This window comes from Musa acuminata, chromosome BXJ3-11, assembly GCF_036884655.1.
Source record: "Musa acuminata AAA Group cultivar baxijiao chromosome BXJ3-11, Cavendish_Baxijiao_AAA, whole genome shotgun sequence".
NCBI lineage: Eukaryota > Viridiplantae > Streptophyta > Magnoliopsida > Zingiberales > Musaceae > Musa > Musa acuminata.
The window spans coordinates 14,489,387-14,503,843 of record NC_088359.1 but is presented as its reverse complement, the minus strand read 5'-3'; positions in this window follow the sequence as shown (position 1 = coordinate 14,503,843).

Sequence of the window (14,457 nt, the reverse complement as noted above, 5' to 3'; positions counted from 1 at the left end):
CCAAGATAAATGCCGGTCTAATTAATTACATAAAGATTTGGTGTTCCGTCCTCCATTCCAAGATAAATGCCGGCGTGTTAACGAGACTTACAAAGATGCCTAGCTAGTTTTGAACCAGAGCAGGGAAGTTCAATAGCTAAATAAGAAGTGAAGCCCTCGATTAGCACTCCCCACGACGAACAGTTTATGATTCGATTCAAACAGGCTATTGTGCGGCTGACGTCAATCTATCATCTCGGCCGGCTGTCGTCATGACGGGAGACACAAGTGCGAGGCCTTTAAACAAAATGGTTTCTCGGTTTGCGGAACCCTTAGACTCTGTGATAGAAGTGGAAGGATCCGTTGGTGGTTTGCTTTCTTGCTAGAATAGGTAGTAGCAGATGCGGCTGACGTCTAAAGCATAGAACTTGATTCTTTGTACTGAAAAAAGGGATTCGAGAATAAGAAAGAGCCCCTATCGTCCATTAAGGTCGGACGTTGCGCTGTACTCTGGGAATCTGAAAACCACTAGTGCGCAAGGCAACGTACCCATATCCTTCTCACTGAAAGTATGTAGCTCGTAAGTCAGTAAGAAATATTCCTTTCCGTCGAGCTCAAGAACCTGCTTCGGCCTACCACCCGCTTTTATGTAGCTCGTAAGTCAGTAAGAAATATTCCTTTCCGTCGAGCTCAAGAACCTGCTTCGGCCTACCACCCGCTTTAATGTAGCTCGTTCCCTAAAGGACCAGCTAATATCGGTAGAGTCCAAAACATCCTATATCTTTGGAGCTACTCCGTTCCTCCTAACCTATCGTTCCTATCGGTTGAGCACTGCATACCGTAACCGTCACAACAGCTCATACGAGTGATTTCTTCCCACCTACTATACTCTAGAACTCCGAGCTCCTAGTCCCTACTACCATAAGAATACCCGGGGAGTTTTCAAAGAAAGAGAAAGATATGAAGTGGTTAGGTAACATCAATTCTAGTGATTCGTTTTCCAGTGATTAGTTTTCCCATTTCTCGTCTGTCTGTGTGATAGGATCCTTTACACTTGAAGCTATGGAGCCTGAGCCTGTTCCTAAAGCATAGGCTCTCGTACCAAATCCAAGGTGTAAAGAAGCCTAGGCCGACGCCGAATCTTCACCTGCAGAGGAATATCCAAAATATGTCAAATGAATCATCAAATTCATAGTATAGTTATAGTAAAGAAAGGGCTTTTCGATCCAACTCCTTTAGATAAGTATTCCTTGACTGTCTATTGGCCTGTAACTCATACCTTGTTCTCCGCCTTTACTGGATATTTGTATGCCCCCCGCCAGCTGCATTCGCCATTGGGGTTGAGTCTTCTAGTTCACTCTCGCATTCTGTATTGATGGTTATTTATCTAAGGTTATTTGGGCTAAAAAAGGTATTTTCTTTTCTATTTTAGTAGCGCAAAGCAGCTTTCTTTTTGCATTTGTATTTGAGACAGACTGTTTGTTTGGGTGCGATTACACTCGAAGCTACTCTCTATGAATGAGCGAGACTACTCTATGAATAAGCGATGACACTCTTCTTCTTCCATAGGGCTAAAGAATTAATCCAATAAGTGATTACTGGTAATAAGTTATGACTATTAGTACTTTTTAATCCAATAAGTGATTACTAATAGTGACATTAATATATATTCTAATATATATTATTAGTCAAATCATAATATATAACATTAGTCAAATTACATTATATATTGTAATATATCATTTATTAATATATTAGAATTAACTATGAGTTGACTATTAGAGAAATAACTCTTTGGAATGATTTCGATAGGACACTAATTTTCATTCATAAATCCTTTTCACTCGTTAATTCCATAGTACTTTTTAAGCTTTGACTCTAATAGCTTTCATAAGTCCATAAATATATAGTATTTTAGGGACTTATTTCTTCTTTCTGGAAATTATAGTTAGTCTATTACAGCAGCTTCTAATATATAGCAGCGCATCGGGTTCTTTCTTTTGCAATGTTCGGCTCGGTTCATTCACTGATGCAAGGAAACAGGGTGCTTGAGTGTAGCATGTCCGAAAAGGGGTAGGCCGGTCCCATTAAAGTTCTAAGCAAAGCCTCCGCGTATAGAGTTCAAGGTCAAATTGGAGTTCGTCGCGAACTCCGTCTACTTGATCGTGAATGAAAAACACTAATGATAGAAAACCTTATACGATGGAATGGGAACGAATCAACCGATCTACTTACTATACTAGCTTTTAGAGTTCTCATCTTAGAATTTGGATTCTTTCTAACTAACCACAAGTACTCTGCAGTTTGTTTAGAAAGAAGAACTTTCCCTACTCACTCAAAATGCAACATCGACAGAAGGAATGATCGGTAAGTGACTGCAAGGTTATAGATCAGCGGTGGACTTTACGAAGATGATGGGCGACAGAGAATACTTTGAGCGAGGCGGAACTCTTCCCTTGCTTGCTTCATCTCGCCTATAGTTCTCTAGTATAGCATTCTTTCCTTTCTTTTGCTTTAGTAAGAAGCGTTAGTCACAAGGCTTGTTCAAACTAAAGACTACCACACAAGCCCATTGCCGGCTAAACCTACCCATGGTAGTGCCCCTTTCTCTTTCCATCAGAGATCCATGGAAATAAAAAGACAGAGCTTTGAATGCAAGCGGAACTCCATCTTTGATAGTATGGAACCAAGAAGTTGTGGTTAAAGCACCTAAAGCGTTGGCTTCAAGTTAACGTCTGTCTGCTTTCTTCCTCGAGTGCTTTAGTATAGGCGGAAAGGCTTAACTGCTCTTTTAGTGAACTTGTTGTGTCCATCTGCTTCACTTCAAAAGAATAACGTAGATAGATAGACGAAAAAGTAAGGTAAGCCAACTAACTCATAGCCTTAAAAGCGAGGACAAGCTATTGCTATATAATGGAGTCTTTCCTCGCATCCCTTCTTTCCGTGTCCTTGTCTGTTGGCGAATCCTTGAGATACCTGCGTAGATGTTTTAAGTAAGAAGGAACCGAGTGCTTTTCCTAGTTAAAGGTGCCTTTGGATTCGAAAGGACTTGCACACTTTGCTCTTTCAGGGCTTGGCTTTCTTTTCGCTGTTTGGGTCTTCAAACATTCCTCTTCCTAAATGAGTTCCGCCGACGGTGTTGTTGAGGAGCTGAGCCTTAGCACAACTTCAATAGAATATTGGCATCATAAACACCCTATTAAGATTAGGACAGAGGAAGAGGCATCCTTTATTTAAATTAATAGAAGAGAAGTCAGCTGCCTGGCGCACAACGGTGAAAGAATGGAATCTAGCTGTAACCACCTACCTTGCTTATTCTAACTCATTATACCTGTTGAACGAATTGAATCTAGCTACCCTTGCTTATTCTAACTTATTATACCTGTTGAACGAGTTTAGGCTTCCGAAACCTAGGACTAATAGGACGGAGGTATGGGCACTGTGTATAGAATGATTTGGTACCACAGACTCAGAAACTCTACAAACTCACTTGCAACCTTGCCAATACTATCTTTTATCTAGCGTGTAACTTAACATAGATTTGATTAAAAACACTGCCTAAACTCTCTGGTCTCCGTTTATGTCCTAAGAAATGCGCGGTGTGATCCAAGTCGTAAACTTACTGTCCTGTCCCGCCTCCTTGTCATAGAGTTCAAGTTCTTTACTTTAATAACACTGCCCTACTGCTTTGCCATAACATTACTACTTCTAATAGACTAATTAGCTTCTTTCTGCCTTACTTGATACTAAACTGGATACTAATTAGCTTCTTTCTGCCTTACTTGATACTAAACTGGATACTAATTAGCTTCTTTCTGCCTTACTTGATACTAAACTGGATACTAATTAGCTTCTTTCTGCCTTACTTGATACTAAACTGGATACTAATTAGCTTCTTTCTGCCTTACTTGATACTAAACTGGATACTAATTAGCTTCTTTCTGCCTTACTTGATACTAAACTGGATACTAATTAGCTTCTTTCTGCCTTACTTGATACTAAACTGGATACTAATTAGCTTCTTTCTGCCATACTTGATACTAAACTGGATACTAATTAGCTTCTTTCTGCCTTACTTGCTACTAAACCATAAGTCGAGACAATGTTGAGTCACACGTACTTAATTTCTTCCAACACATACGGAATTTCTTCAAACCCACGTAAGCACAACATTCCACTGCTTGTTCTGTTCACTCACAACTAATATAATATCTGAAACCTAACACTGCACGCACTTAAAAGATAGGAGAGGAATGGAACTTACACATTAGATAAGCTCACTTTCGCCCGGTTCCCTTTTGCTAGTATAAGTTAACATCTTTCTATATTCATATGGCTGGAGTAACAAAAACATCCTTCCTTCTTAAGCGCCGTGTACATAAACTATTCGAGTCGTTTCAAATGGGTTAGTGAAACTTTATGGAAATGAGGTTTCTGCTATTGCCCCGCTGACTTTATTTACCAAACAGCTTTCAGAATAGCATTGAGTGCACAAGAATAGAAAAGAGTCAAAATTCGGCTAACCTAAAAAACTCTCTCACGCACACCCGCTCCACTCAAGTAAGCATTAGCGCCTGCATACTCACTGACACTTAACTTGTTTGCTTGTTCGGTTAAGGCTTTTCACTTCTGATTTAGAGTCATTAGGGTTTACAGCCCGCTAAGCATATTTCTTTGGTATAGTTCCAGAATAAAGAAAATCAAAGAGAAGATTTCTTTCCTTGCTTTTGTTGAATAGAGATTAAGTGAACCTAGGAACATAGGAATAAATGAATAGAGATTATAGGAGCATAACAAAGCAAAGAATAGAGATTATAGGAACATAGGAATAACAGAATAGAGATTATAGGAACATAGCAATAAGGTATTAGGCGTCAATGCGTTAGAAGGCAAGTTTCTGAGTATCAATAAGTGATTAGCTATGAGCTCTGTTTCACCTATGTTCAACGACGAAAAAGAAGCTTGATTCAGTGCCCAGCACATAAGAAGTAAAGCACATAAGAAGTATTGAGTGTTAATTAGTTCCAGAGGTGTTACCGACCATAAACTCTAATAAGTGTCATCTATAGGGTTGCTTGGCCGAGCGAGAAATCATAACATCGAGGGCAAACTCGAATCCCAATATCTAAGGTAAAGAAATGGCCCACCCCTTGAGACTGGAGAAAACCAAATCCATCCAAGGGCTTGCTTAACTTCCATATTACTTGCATCCTGCGCGCCGGGTAGAACCCATTCCAGCCTATGAGACCTAGTTGCTCGTATCTATCGGCTATTACCTCCTAAGCTAGTCGCTCGTCTGCGCCTGCACCTGCACCTACAGCAAAGGGAATTGAATAGAAGTAGGCTTGTCCTTTCCCCTTTCCTCGCATACTATACTGAAACAGTCCCACGCATACTATACTGAAACAGTCCCACGCATACTATACTTGAACACTCGAATCAAACCTGCTTGTCGGCTTGTCCGCTTGTCCGTACGTTTTATACCGGAATTCGGCTCTTTGAACTCTTTATCCTCTACCTCTTGCTCATCTACAACTACATAGTTCAAGTAAATAGAAGAGATGCTGTTCGAGTTCCCTTTAGCGCTACTTACAACGTTGCTCGGCCTGGCTTCTAATGAGTTCCAAGTAGTTAGTTTTCAAAGAGTTGTATCGACTTCCAAATACTTGTATCGACTTCCCTCCGTGGAGAAAGATAGGCTCACCTGCCCAGCAAACTATCTATAGCCCAAACGTAAGCTATAGAGGCATGAGCTGGGATACCAGTAATAGCCGTGGCTTCACACCATAGACGTGATTCAAGTAACCCTTTGATGACCACGGATCCCCCCAAAACATAGCAGCACTATTCTGACCAACTTCAAGGAGAATGCATCTTTCGGCATCCGTTCTAGTCTTAAGGATGGAGCGCCAACTCTACGAACAGCTTGTGGTAATTTGGAGTTTCCCCATTCGATCTGCCCTTAAGTAATTAGTTTGCAGCTAACCCACCTGCTCCAAAACAACTGGGAGCAAGCAACCTGTAAACACAATTTCATCATGAATTCTAGTTGGAAATCTAAGATTTTCCTGATCAGATACGACGAACCCTTATTTAAAGGTTTGCAAATCCAATCTGGTCCCAAGCTACTGTGTGGATCCTATTTTTCGTGGTGGTATCCTTTCAAAAGAGAAAATCTCTGCATAAGGCTTTGATGTGTTGAATAACCGAGATGGGCAGCGGAAAGGGCACGGTCCAGAAAACATGAAAGGCATTAAGAACTTATTTTGTCCGATCTACCCTCGTAAGAGAGAGATATACTCTTTGCTTATTGATTTTGGAGATTAGCGGTTCGTACATAGCAGCTGATAGCTGTCCAATAGAAAGTGGCAGCCCGAGGTATCGTATAGGTAGGTATCCAATAGAACCTGTCGGTAAGTTTCTAATATTTTGGATGTAGGTTCCCAAGTCAGTCATTATAACATGATCCCGAGAATAAGAGTTTGCATTTACGACTTTTCTTTTCATTGGTATGCCCTATATTTTGTCGAACTTAATCCAAATAGCTTATAGGTTTTTAGCGGGTTTGGTGTTGGCTCTTACGAACACCATGAGATCATCCGCATAGAGAAGGTAGGACACCGCCTCCCCTTGGATTTCAATGAGGCTTGATTCCCCAATATCCTTATAGAGAAGTATAGATAACCCTTTCAATCGCCACTGAGAAAAGATAGGGTGATAGATAGTCCTTGACGCAATCTTCTTTGGACTCTTCCATTCCCATAGTAAGTCCTATTAACGTTAACTGCATAGGAGGCTGTTTCTACACATTCTTTGATCCATTTGAGGCAGTTGAAGAGGTAGCAATGAGAAAATGTTTCATATGCTTGACTCAGGTCAACCTGAAGACACATTCTCTGGCCAAGCGTATACTACTACTGGACTGGCAAACTGACTCTAAGGGCCCCAACTCTTTTCTTTTGTTCGAGCACCCGCCCAGTAATCTAATGCTGGAAAGGAGTATTCTGAATGATTTGTATGCTGAGTAGCAGTAAGTAGGTAAGTCAACTCTGGTTCAACAAGAATGTACAAAATGCCATTCGAGTCTAAGAACATGGCTTCCACTTATGGAATTGGTTCAGAACAGAATCCGCTGTTCTTATTAAGTCTAGGAAAGGTGCTTCACTTTGCTTTCCCTTAGTTAGTGCTTCCATTCTTGGCTTGACTTTTGTTGTCGTATCGTGTAAGGAAGAAGATCAGAATGCGACGCTTAGCCCACTAGGCGATACAGAAGGAGCTAGATCGAAAGCATCATAAGCAAGGGAACCATAAAGCTATAAGTCAGCAACAAGTGGTTCAGGTGAGGAAGCTGTTTCCGTGGAATCCCTTGTTTGTATGGCAGTTCATACGCCGAAAGGGTGCAACCAACTTTAATGAAACCCCGTCCAATTGGCTGATCGCATTGGCATGGCAGGAAGAACTAAGCCAAGGAGAAGAGTCAAATGCTTTCAAGCTCAGAAGTGTAAGGGCGCCGGGCGTCAAAGTCAGCTTCTTAGAGTTTAGCTTGTTCTATTAGAATTTCGTGAAAGGGTGGGCATATTTGCATGTTTCTCACATTGACCCACAAAACGGAATGAGCACATGGAACTAAGCTAAGAAAGAGTCTCGACCGACCGGCTCTCATCGATAGTCTGCGCTTATATAATCAGCGGCCACTCGAGATCCCCTCTCCGTGAAATCTCCGTGATGAACAGCAAACAATAGAGTAGTAGCATTCGAATATAGCTGCTAGACTCTTCCAATCCAAGTCAAGATACGATTCGTTCTCCATATCGAGATCTAGAGACCGTAAGTTATGGATCCATGACCAGTTGTAAAGCCGTGTGCATAGCCGGTGAATGATCCAGTAGCGGGGACATAAGCACATACAAAAGTTCAGTAGCGTGGGAAAAAGAAATATGCTTCAAGAAGTGAGAGTCGAAGAACAGGATACGTGAGAGAAGGGGCAAATTAGCCACCGAGTGGGGGCGGCTGTAGGCATGCTAGCTACGGCTTCCGGACTATTTCTGCTCCCGGGCTGTATCTTGCAAGTCTATGGTTGTTTTCGGCGATGTTATGACTCCGTTCTGGTGCCTTTTTCTCACGAGAGAATGGAATTGATTACCACCCCTCGATCAGCTAATAAGGGGCACGGATCGTTAGCTCCTGCACACACACGTGGTACTGACTTGGCCTAACCGAGACTCTTCCTCGATTCGTGGTGATCCGCTTAAACTAACTGGTTGGTTCAGTGCGCTCCCCGCCTAGCCCATCATCCCTAACGAACGGCAAGAGAAGAGCAGACCCTTTTATTGAGCAAAGCCAGACGGAACAGACCGAGGCATTAAGTTCACCGCTTACAGTTAGACGTCCTAGTGCTCCAGTGAAGCGATCTCGTACTAAACGAAACTACTGGAACTTAGAATAACCAAAATGAAAGCAAAAGTGTAACAAAACCGACAGTTACATTCCAGAAGCTGTTCCCCTGTTTCTTTTCTGACCTTGCTTGCTTCTTCCCTGCTACTATTCCTTTCATTGAAGTAGAGTTCCTCTTCCGTTAAGAGTGTAAGTGTAATCATATATAGAAAGAATAGAATGTTCATTAGTCTATCTATATCTATAATTGATAGAAGATATTAATATTACCAAATTATATACAATACACCCTTTTTGATACCTTAGAACTTTACACTGGATACTTGACCTCGAGCAGAAATCAATTGATACTCAGCTCCACTGGATACTTTTTATCTCGAGCAGAAAGAATGGAATCAGATGGACAACTACTATAATGGATCAAAGAATATGCACCTCGTGAGATAAGAGTAAGGTAAACAAACTTCCTACTCGTTATTATTGCTTCAAAACTCAGTAAACTAACTTCTCACTTGTGAATTATGCTTCAAAACGGACTTCTTCTTACTCTAAACATAGAAATTATTGGCTAGCTGTATTGCTTCTTGTTCTGTTCCAAAGCTAACTAATGCCCTTACTAGCTTGCTCGTTTACTTTAATCACTCGTATCGTCGAACCTTATACAAATGACATTCAGGACGGAGAGAGCCATAGGCAAGACACCTGATTCAAGGACAGAGGCATAGGCAACATACATACCAGATTCAAGTACAGAGGCATAGGCGCCGATCGTTATCTATACGCCGGGAGCATTAGCATTATTTACAAAGTGATTGACTTCGACTTTCCTGTATCAGTACAGTACTTATTCAGAATATGAGTTCCAGCTTCGTCTGCTATACTTGTATTTTCTAAGCTTGTTCCCTTGCTTATTTTAGCACCCCGAGAGTCATAGGTGTTTTGTTACTCCAGTCTATATAGTATGATGTGAACCATCTTCAAAGAACTCCGTAAGCGAGTTACTTCATCATCGGTGTTAGTTAGTTGTTTCTATTACTCTTATTTTGGATTCCCTTGCTTGTTTCAATAAATACTCAAATATCTAGGGAAACTCATAGTCACTTGTCTTCTCTTTCGTCTCCTCGCTCGGGATACGTAATAGGCGCGTTACTTCTCGAAGACCCCACCCCGTAAGGCAGGCTCAGATATTGGAGCGTATAATCAGTAGCTCTTGCTAATACGGATGGATTTCTATTACTTGTTTTTGCTTGTTTCATATCTTATTGTCAAATCTAGCTATCCTACCTAATATTCGCACTAATTCTAGTTTCTTTGCTAATTCTCCAATATTCTGAATATTTGCATTTCGATTTATTTATTTTATTGAAAAAGTGAGTGGAAGAGTTATGTTACTTTCTTTCCTGGGAGAACTAATGGTACTGGACTGATAGCACACTGCTTGCTTGGTAGGCTATATGGTTTACTCAAAGGATTCCCTCTTCTCTGTCCTCTTGGGCTAATCCGAGGGATATGTGGTACCATTCCTCAAAGGCTATTCGATATAGCTGTGGATTCGAGAAAAGAGAGGCCAACGAAGAAAGAAAGAAAGAAAGAGAGAGAGAGAGTGTGGACTGGCAGGGCATTCGTGTTATTGCTGGATTGCACCTTTCAAACTATACTAGAAGACTCTCCATTCGGGTAAGGAAAGTGCTTCTACTTAATAATACTATAAAGTCGGGTAAGGAAATAAAGTGCTTCTGAAGTCGGGTAAGGAAAGAGAAAGAAAGTGCTTTTACTTATTAGAGAGGGATAGATCAAGGTGATAGACTCTTTCTTATGTTATGTATTCTAAGAAACAAAACCCATTTGTATAAAGAAGAATCATCTGTTTCAACCTTTTCTCAAAGACTCCTTAAGAAAGAGGGAAATATGGTATGCTGCGTGGGAAACCTTGCTTCAAATGTATTAAAAGAGGAAAAAAGGGAAGTTTATTGTTAACAGCTCATCAATTGCAATGTAGTACTCCACAGTAACAACACTACCCTGACTCTTGCTCGGCTCATCACTTCCCCCTTTACTATACGGAACTTACGTCGCTCACTAACGCTACCGCTCAAGTCAAGACCTTATTCAAACCAGCTAGCAAACTGCAGCATCAAAGAAAAGCGAATGTTATGGAATTTGGCTTAAATGAAGCGGTGTACTGAATACGAGACGAGCCGCTCCCTAACCGCAACCAATACTTATATGAATCTGACTCTATCGTTAGCACAACGTCTTGTTGCGCGCCGACTAACTAACTAACTAGAGTGGTATACTCTCTGTTTCCGTCTTTTCCTTGTTAAGTTAAGCGCCCAGCTGCTCCCTTGAACTTGGCTTGCTCCTTACGCATGATCCCTGAATACGAGTGAGTTCCCGTTTTTTACCGAAAAGCAACTATACAAGCTCAATTCTTTCTATGCGCTAACGCCTATTCTCTCAATAAGTTTCGGGATGTCCATATTCTTGGCGGGGTGCTTACGTGAATCAGAGGTAGCTTCACACTCTCCATACATAGTAGCTTGAAAGGTCTAAGGTTTCCTCAAGTGGAAAGACAGTCAGGTATATAATTTTGTATCTCGTTGCCCTCTGGGTAAGGAAGCTTTAGGGAAGCCGTCGCTAGTGAGCTCTCGTCGTGCTAACGCTTATTGTAGTTTCGGAGTGTTTTGTGACTTCCGTATATCTTATGGACTTCTGCATTCTCAATTCTACAAGCAAGCGACAGCGTCAGAAACATTCTCAATTCTATCCCCTCTTCCTATCAACATCAACAGGCAATAGGATCCAATCTGTATTATCGATCATAGGAAATGGACTAACTAGAAGGAAGGGTCAAGGCGATGACTAGTGGATCGCGGGCAAAGCTCAGGAATGCCCTATCTCTTATGCCAACAATAAGAAGTTTCTCCATTTAACACACCTTTTTCTCAGAGAATGCTTTACTTGCGAATAACTCAGCCTAGCAACCAATTACTTAAGGGCAAACGTAGCTTGGCCCTAGGTTATTCCCTTGTGCTCGAGTCGGGGTGCATCAATAATATGATTTAGAGAGCAAGCAATGGAATTAGTTGGAGCTAGCAACAAGAGCAAAGGCAATAAAGGAAGGAGCATTTGATTTAGTCTAGGGATAGCGGTGCCGATATGAGTGATGTTAGGAAGCAATCCTTAAGTCAGGAGTCTGGAGTGAGTTTTGAAGCAATGTCTAAGTTTACGGAATTCTATATTAGGTCCCATAAGAGTCATTGAACATAGGTTATAAGACGAGAAAGATGGAATGAATGTTTGACTCCGCGCGTTAGGGAGTGGTGCTAAGGGCTGTAAGCCGGTTTGAAGCAACGGTACAAGAACAGGTAAATAAGCAAAGCAAGGGCTAGAATAGAGTACTTTATAGGGTAGGGATGCCTCCTTTCATTAACCAACGGCGCTAGTGGTAGAGTGGAGTTCAGAAGGACAAAGTGTGTTAGCAGCTTTTGGGAGTTGCGGGACGGGGTGCTCATTCAATTGGGTAGAAAGTTCAGTTCCAGCGTTGTATCCAGTTTAGTAATAGATAAACGTGCCAATATTCTTCCACTCCGGCCCCAATATTCTGAAACTCTATTAATAAAGGGGGTGAGTGAAGTCAGGAATAAGGAAGCAAAAGAGAAGCAATGCTGTGAATTTAGAGTCATTAGGGTAAGTAGTGTAGAGTTAAGTTACTTGATTTGAGTCAGCTGTTGGGTTACTCAGCTCTATAATGGGTGCACTCAATTACTCCCTATTACGCATTAGCTTACTTGACTTTTGAAAGTGCTAATGTTTGTTTGCCGGCGCAAGCAGGAAGTAGGCACTTTTGGACTGTGCCTATGCCTCTTTACTTATAGTCGTCTAGTGTTTCAGGGTTTGGATGCCTCTGTCCTTTAGTTATAGTTATAGTCGTCTAGTATTCTATTCCTAACTCCATCATGCAAATGGAAGGGTATTCAATAGAGAAGTAACATCATTGCAATAAATAACATCATTGCCTATCACTTGTAGCACCCGGAGACTCCTGTAAGCGTGTTAGCTATAGGCTTCTGCCCTTGCTTGTTTACTTGTTCTCTCAACTAGAAAGAAAGAATATTGGATAGCGCTACATCCTAAGAGATGCAAACTAAGTCACTGAACACCCATTCGAACCCTGCTCCTGCTTATAGAATTGATTAACTGAAACACCTATTCTTACGAGGAAAATACTGTTTAGTTATTGTTTGTGGAGTTATTGTTGGATACAGGTACCAGACTTGAATATAGGGGCAGAGTCTGAGGCTTAGTTTCGTTCGCCAAAGCCAAAGAAGTGCCTTAGTGAGGCACAAGAGTTTGGTTCCGAATTTACATAAGAAACAAGCAGCGGGGGAAAGGTTAGCTTAGTGAGTTTGTAGAGTTGCAGAGTTAGTGTAGTGCGCTTCTAATTCTATCTACTTTCTTCTTTCCCGTAAGCAAACACTTGAACTTCACCTTGATACAGCTCTGAAGCTTCTTCTTTACTTACCGCTTCTGAAGGGTGTTTGTTTCGTTACTTCATTCTAGAATCCCAACTATGGAAATGAGATTTCTGGTCCGTATCGCCCTATTGTTAAAGTATCATATGGGGCGGGTGCGCTAGTGAGAGAGTTTGTGTCAGCAGCTGCAATAATAGGTAGATGAGCTCCGTTAGCGAGTATAGCTTCCGCAGTTGAGCATTCAGTCTCCGATTCCTCATTATTCTTACAAAACCTAAACTTACAGTGAAGAATCTATTGCTGCCGACTTGGGCACAGTGGATTCTGCGGATTCTGTTGATACCGGGTTTTCTTCTGTGCTTGTAGGCTTCTACTCCTTGATCCCATTCTGACTTTGGAGTTTCCGAAGACAGGACTAGTTTCGTAGTAGCTTTGCCCTTCCCGCTTCCAAATCCCTATTCTTCTCCAGACACTCACTAGTGTTAGTTTGGCAAGTCCCATAGTCCCACATCGGGAAAATCAGACTTGTTGTCTCGTCTTGGAACTATAAATAAGGGCCTGAGCTTTGATGTTAGACACACCACGAGAAGTACCACAGACACCACAAGAAGTACAACAGGCATCACAAGAAAACCTGCTTATGGTTTGAAGTCTTCTTGTTTAGGAAGCTGAAGGTGTTTTATGGCCTAGGAACATTTCCTAAGGCATTTGTAAGTGTCCCTCATTTATAGTAGTAATTTGCTCCTCTTTCTTCCGTGGATGTAGGTCAAAGTCAATTGACCGAACCACGTATATCTGGTGTTCTGGTGTTTTGTTTGTTCTTGTCGCTTTATTCTTTCCGCTTTATTATCTTTGTTGTGTTGCCAAAATTATCCTTTGGTAAATATCCTGGGGCTAGCTCTAACAAACTGGTATCAGAGCCTGGTTCTGGGATCTTTTGGCAACAATGACAATATCAAAGATCGTTGTCGAGAAATTCGACAGAAATGTCAACTTCGGCATGTGGCAACTCAAGATAGAGGCCATTCTGGTTCAAGACGGAGTTGATTTGGCACTTCAGGGTGCTGAGAACATTCCAGATGGTACGTCAAAGGAAGATCTTGCGGGTATGGATAAGAAGGCCCGATCCAGCATCATTCTAAACCTCTCTGACGAGGTTTTACGGGAGGTAGCTACGGAGACTACGGCTAAGAGCATGTGGGACAAACTTAAAGCCTTGTACATGAAGAGGACAGTGGAGAATCGTCTCTACTTGAAGCAGAGTCTGTATATGCTTCGGATGGTTGAAGGTACATCTATACTCTCGCATCTTGATAAGTTTGATTCTTTGGTTATGGATTTGGAGAATATAGATGCAAAAATTGATGATGAGGATAAGGCTTTGTTGCTCTTGTGTTCTCTTCCCCAATCTTTTAAGCATTTCCGTGATACTTTGATTTATGGAAAAGAAACAGTTTCGTATCAGGAAATTAAATCTGCACTAAAATCTAAGGAGCAAATAGACAGAGATATCACTGGGGAAAGTAGAGGAAATCAGGCTGAGGGTCTGGTTGTCAGGGATAAAATGGATAAAAGAGAATTTGACAGTAGTAGATCTAAATCTAGATCT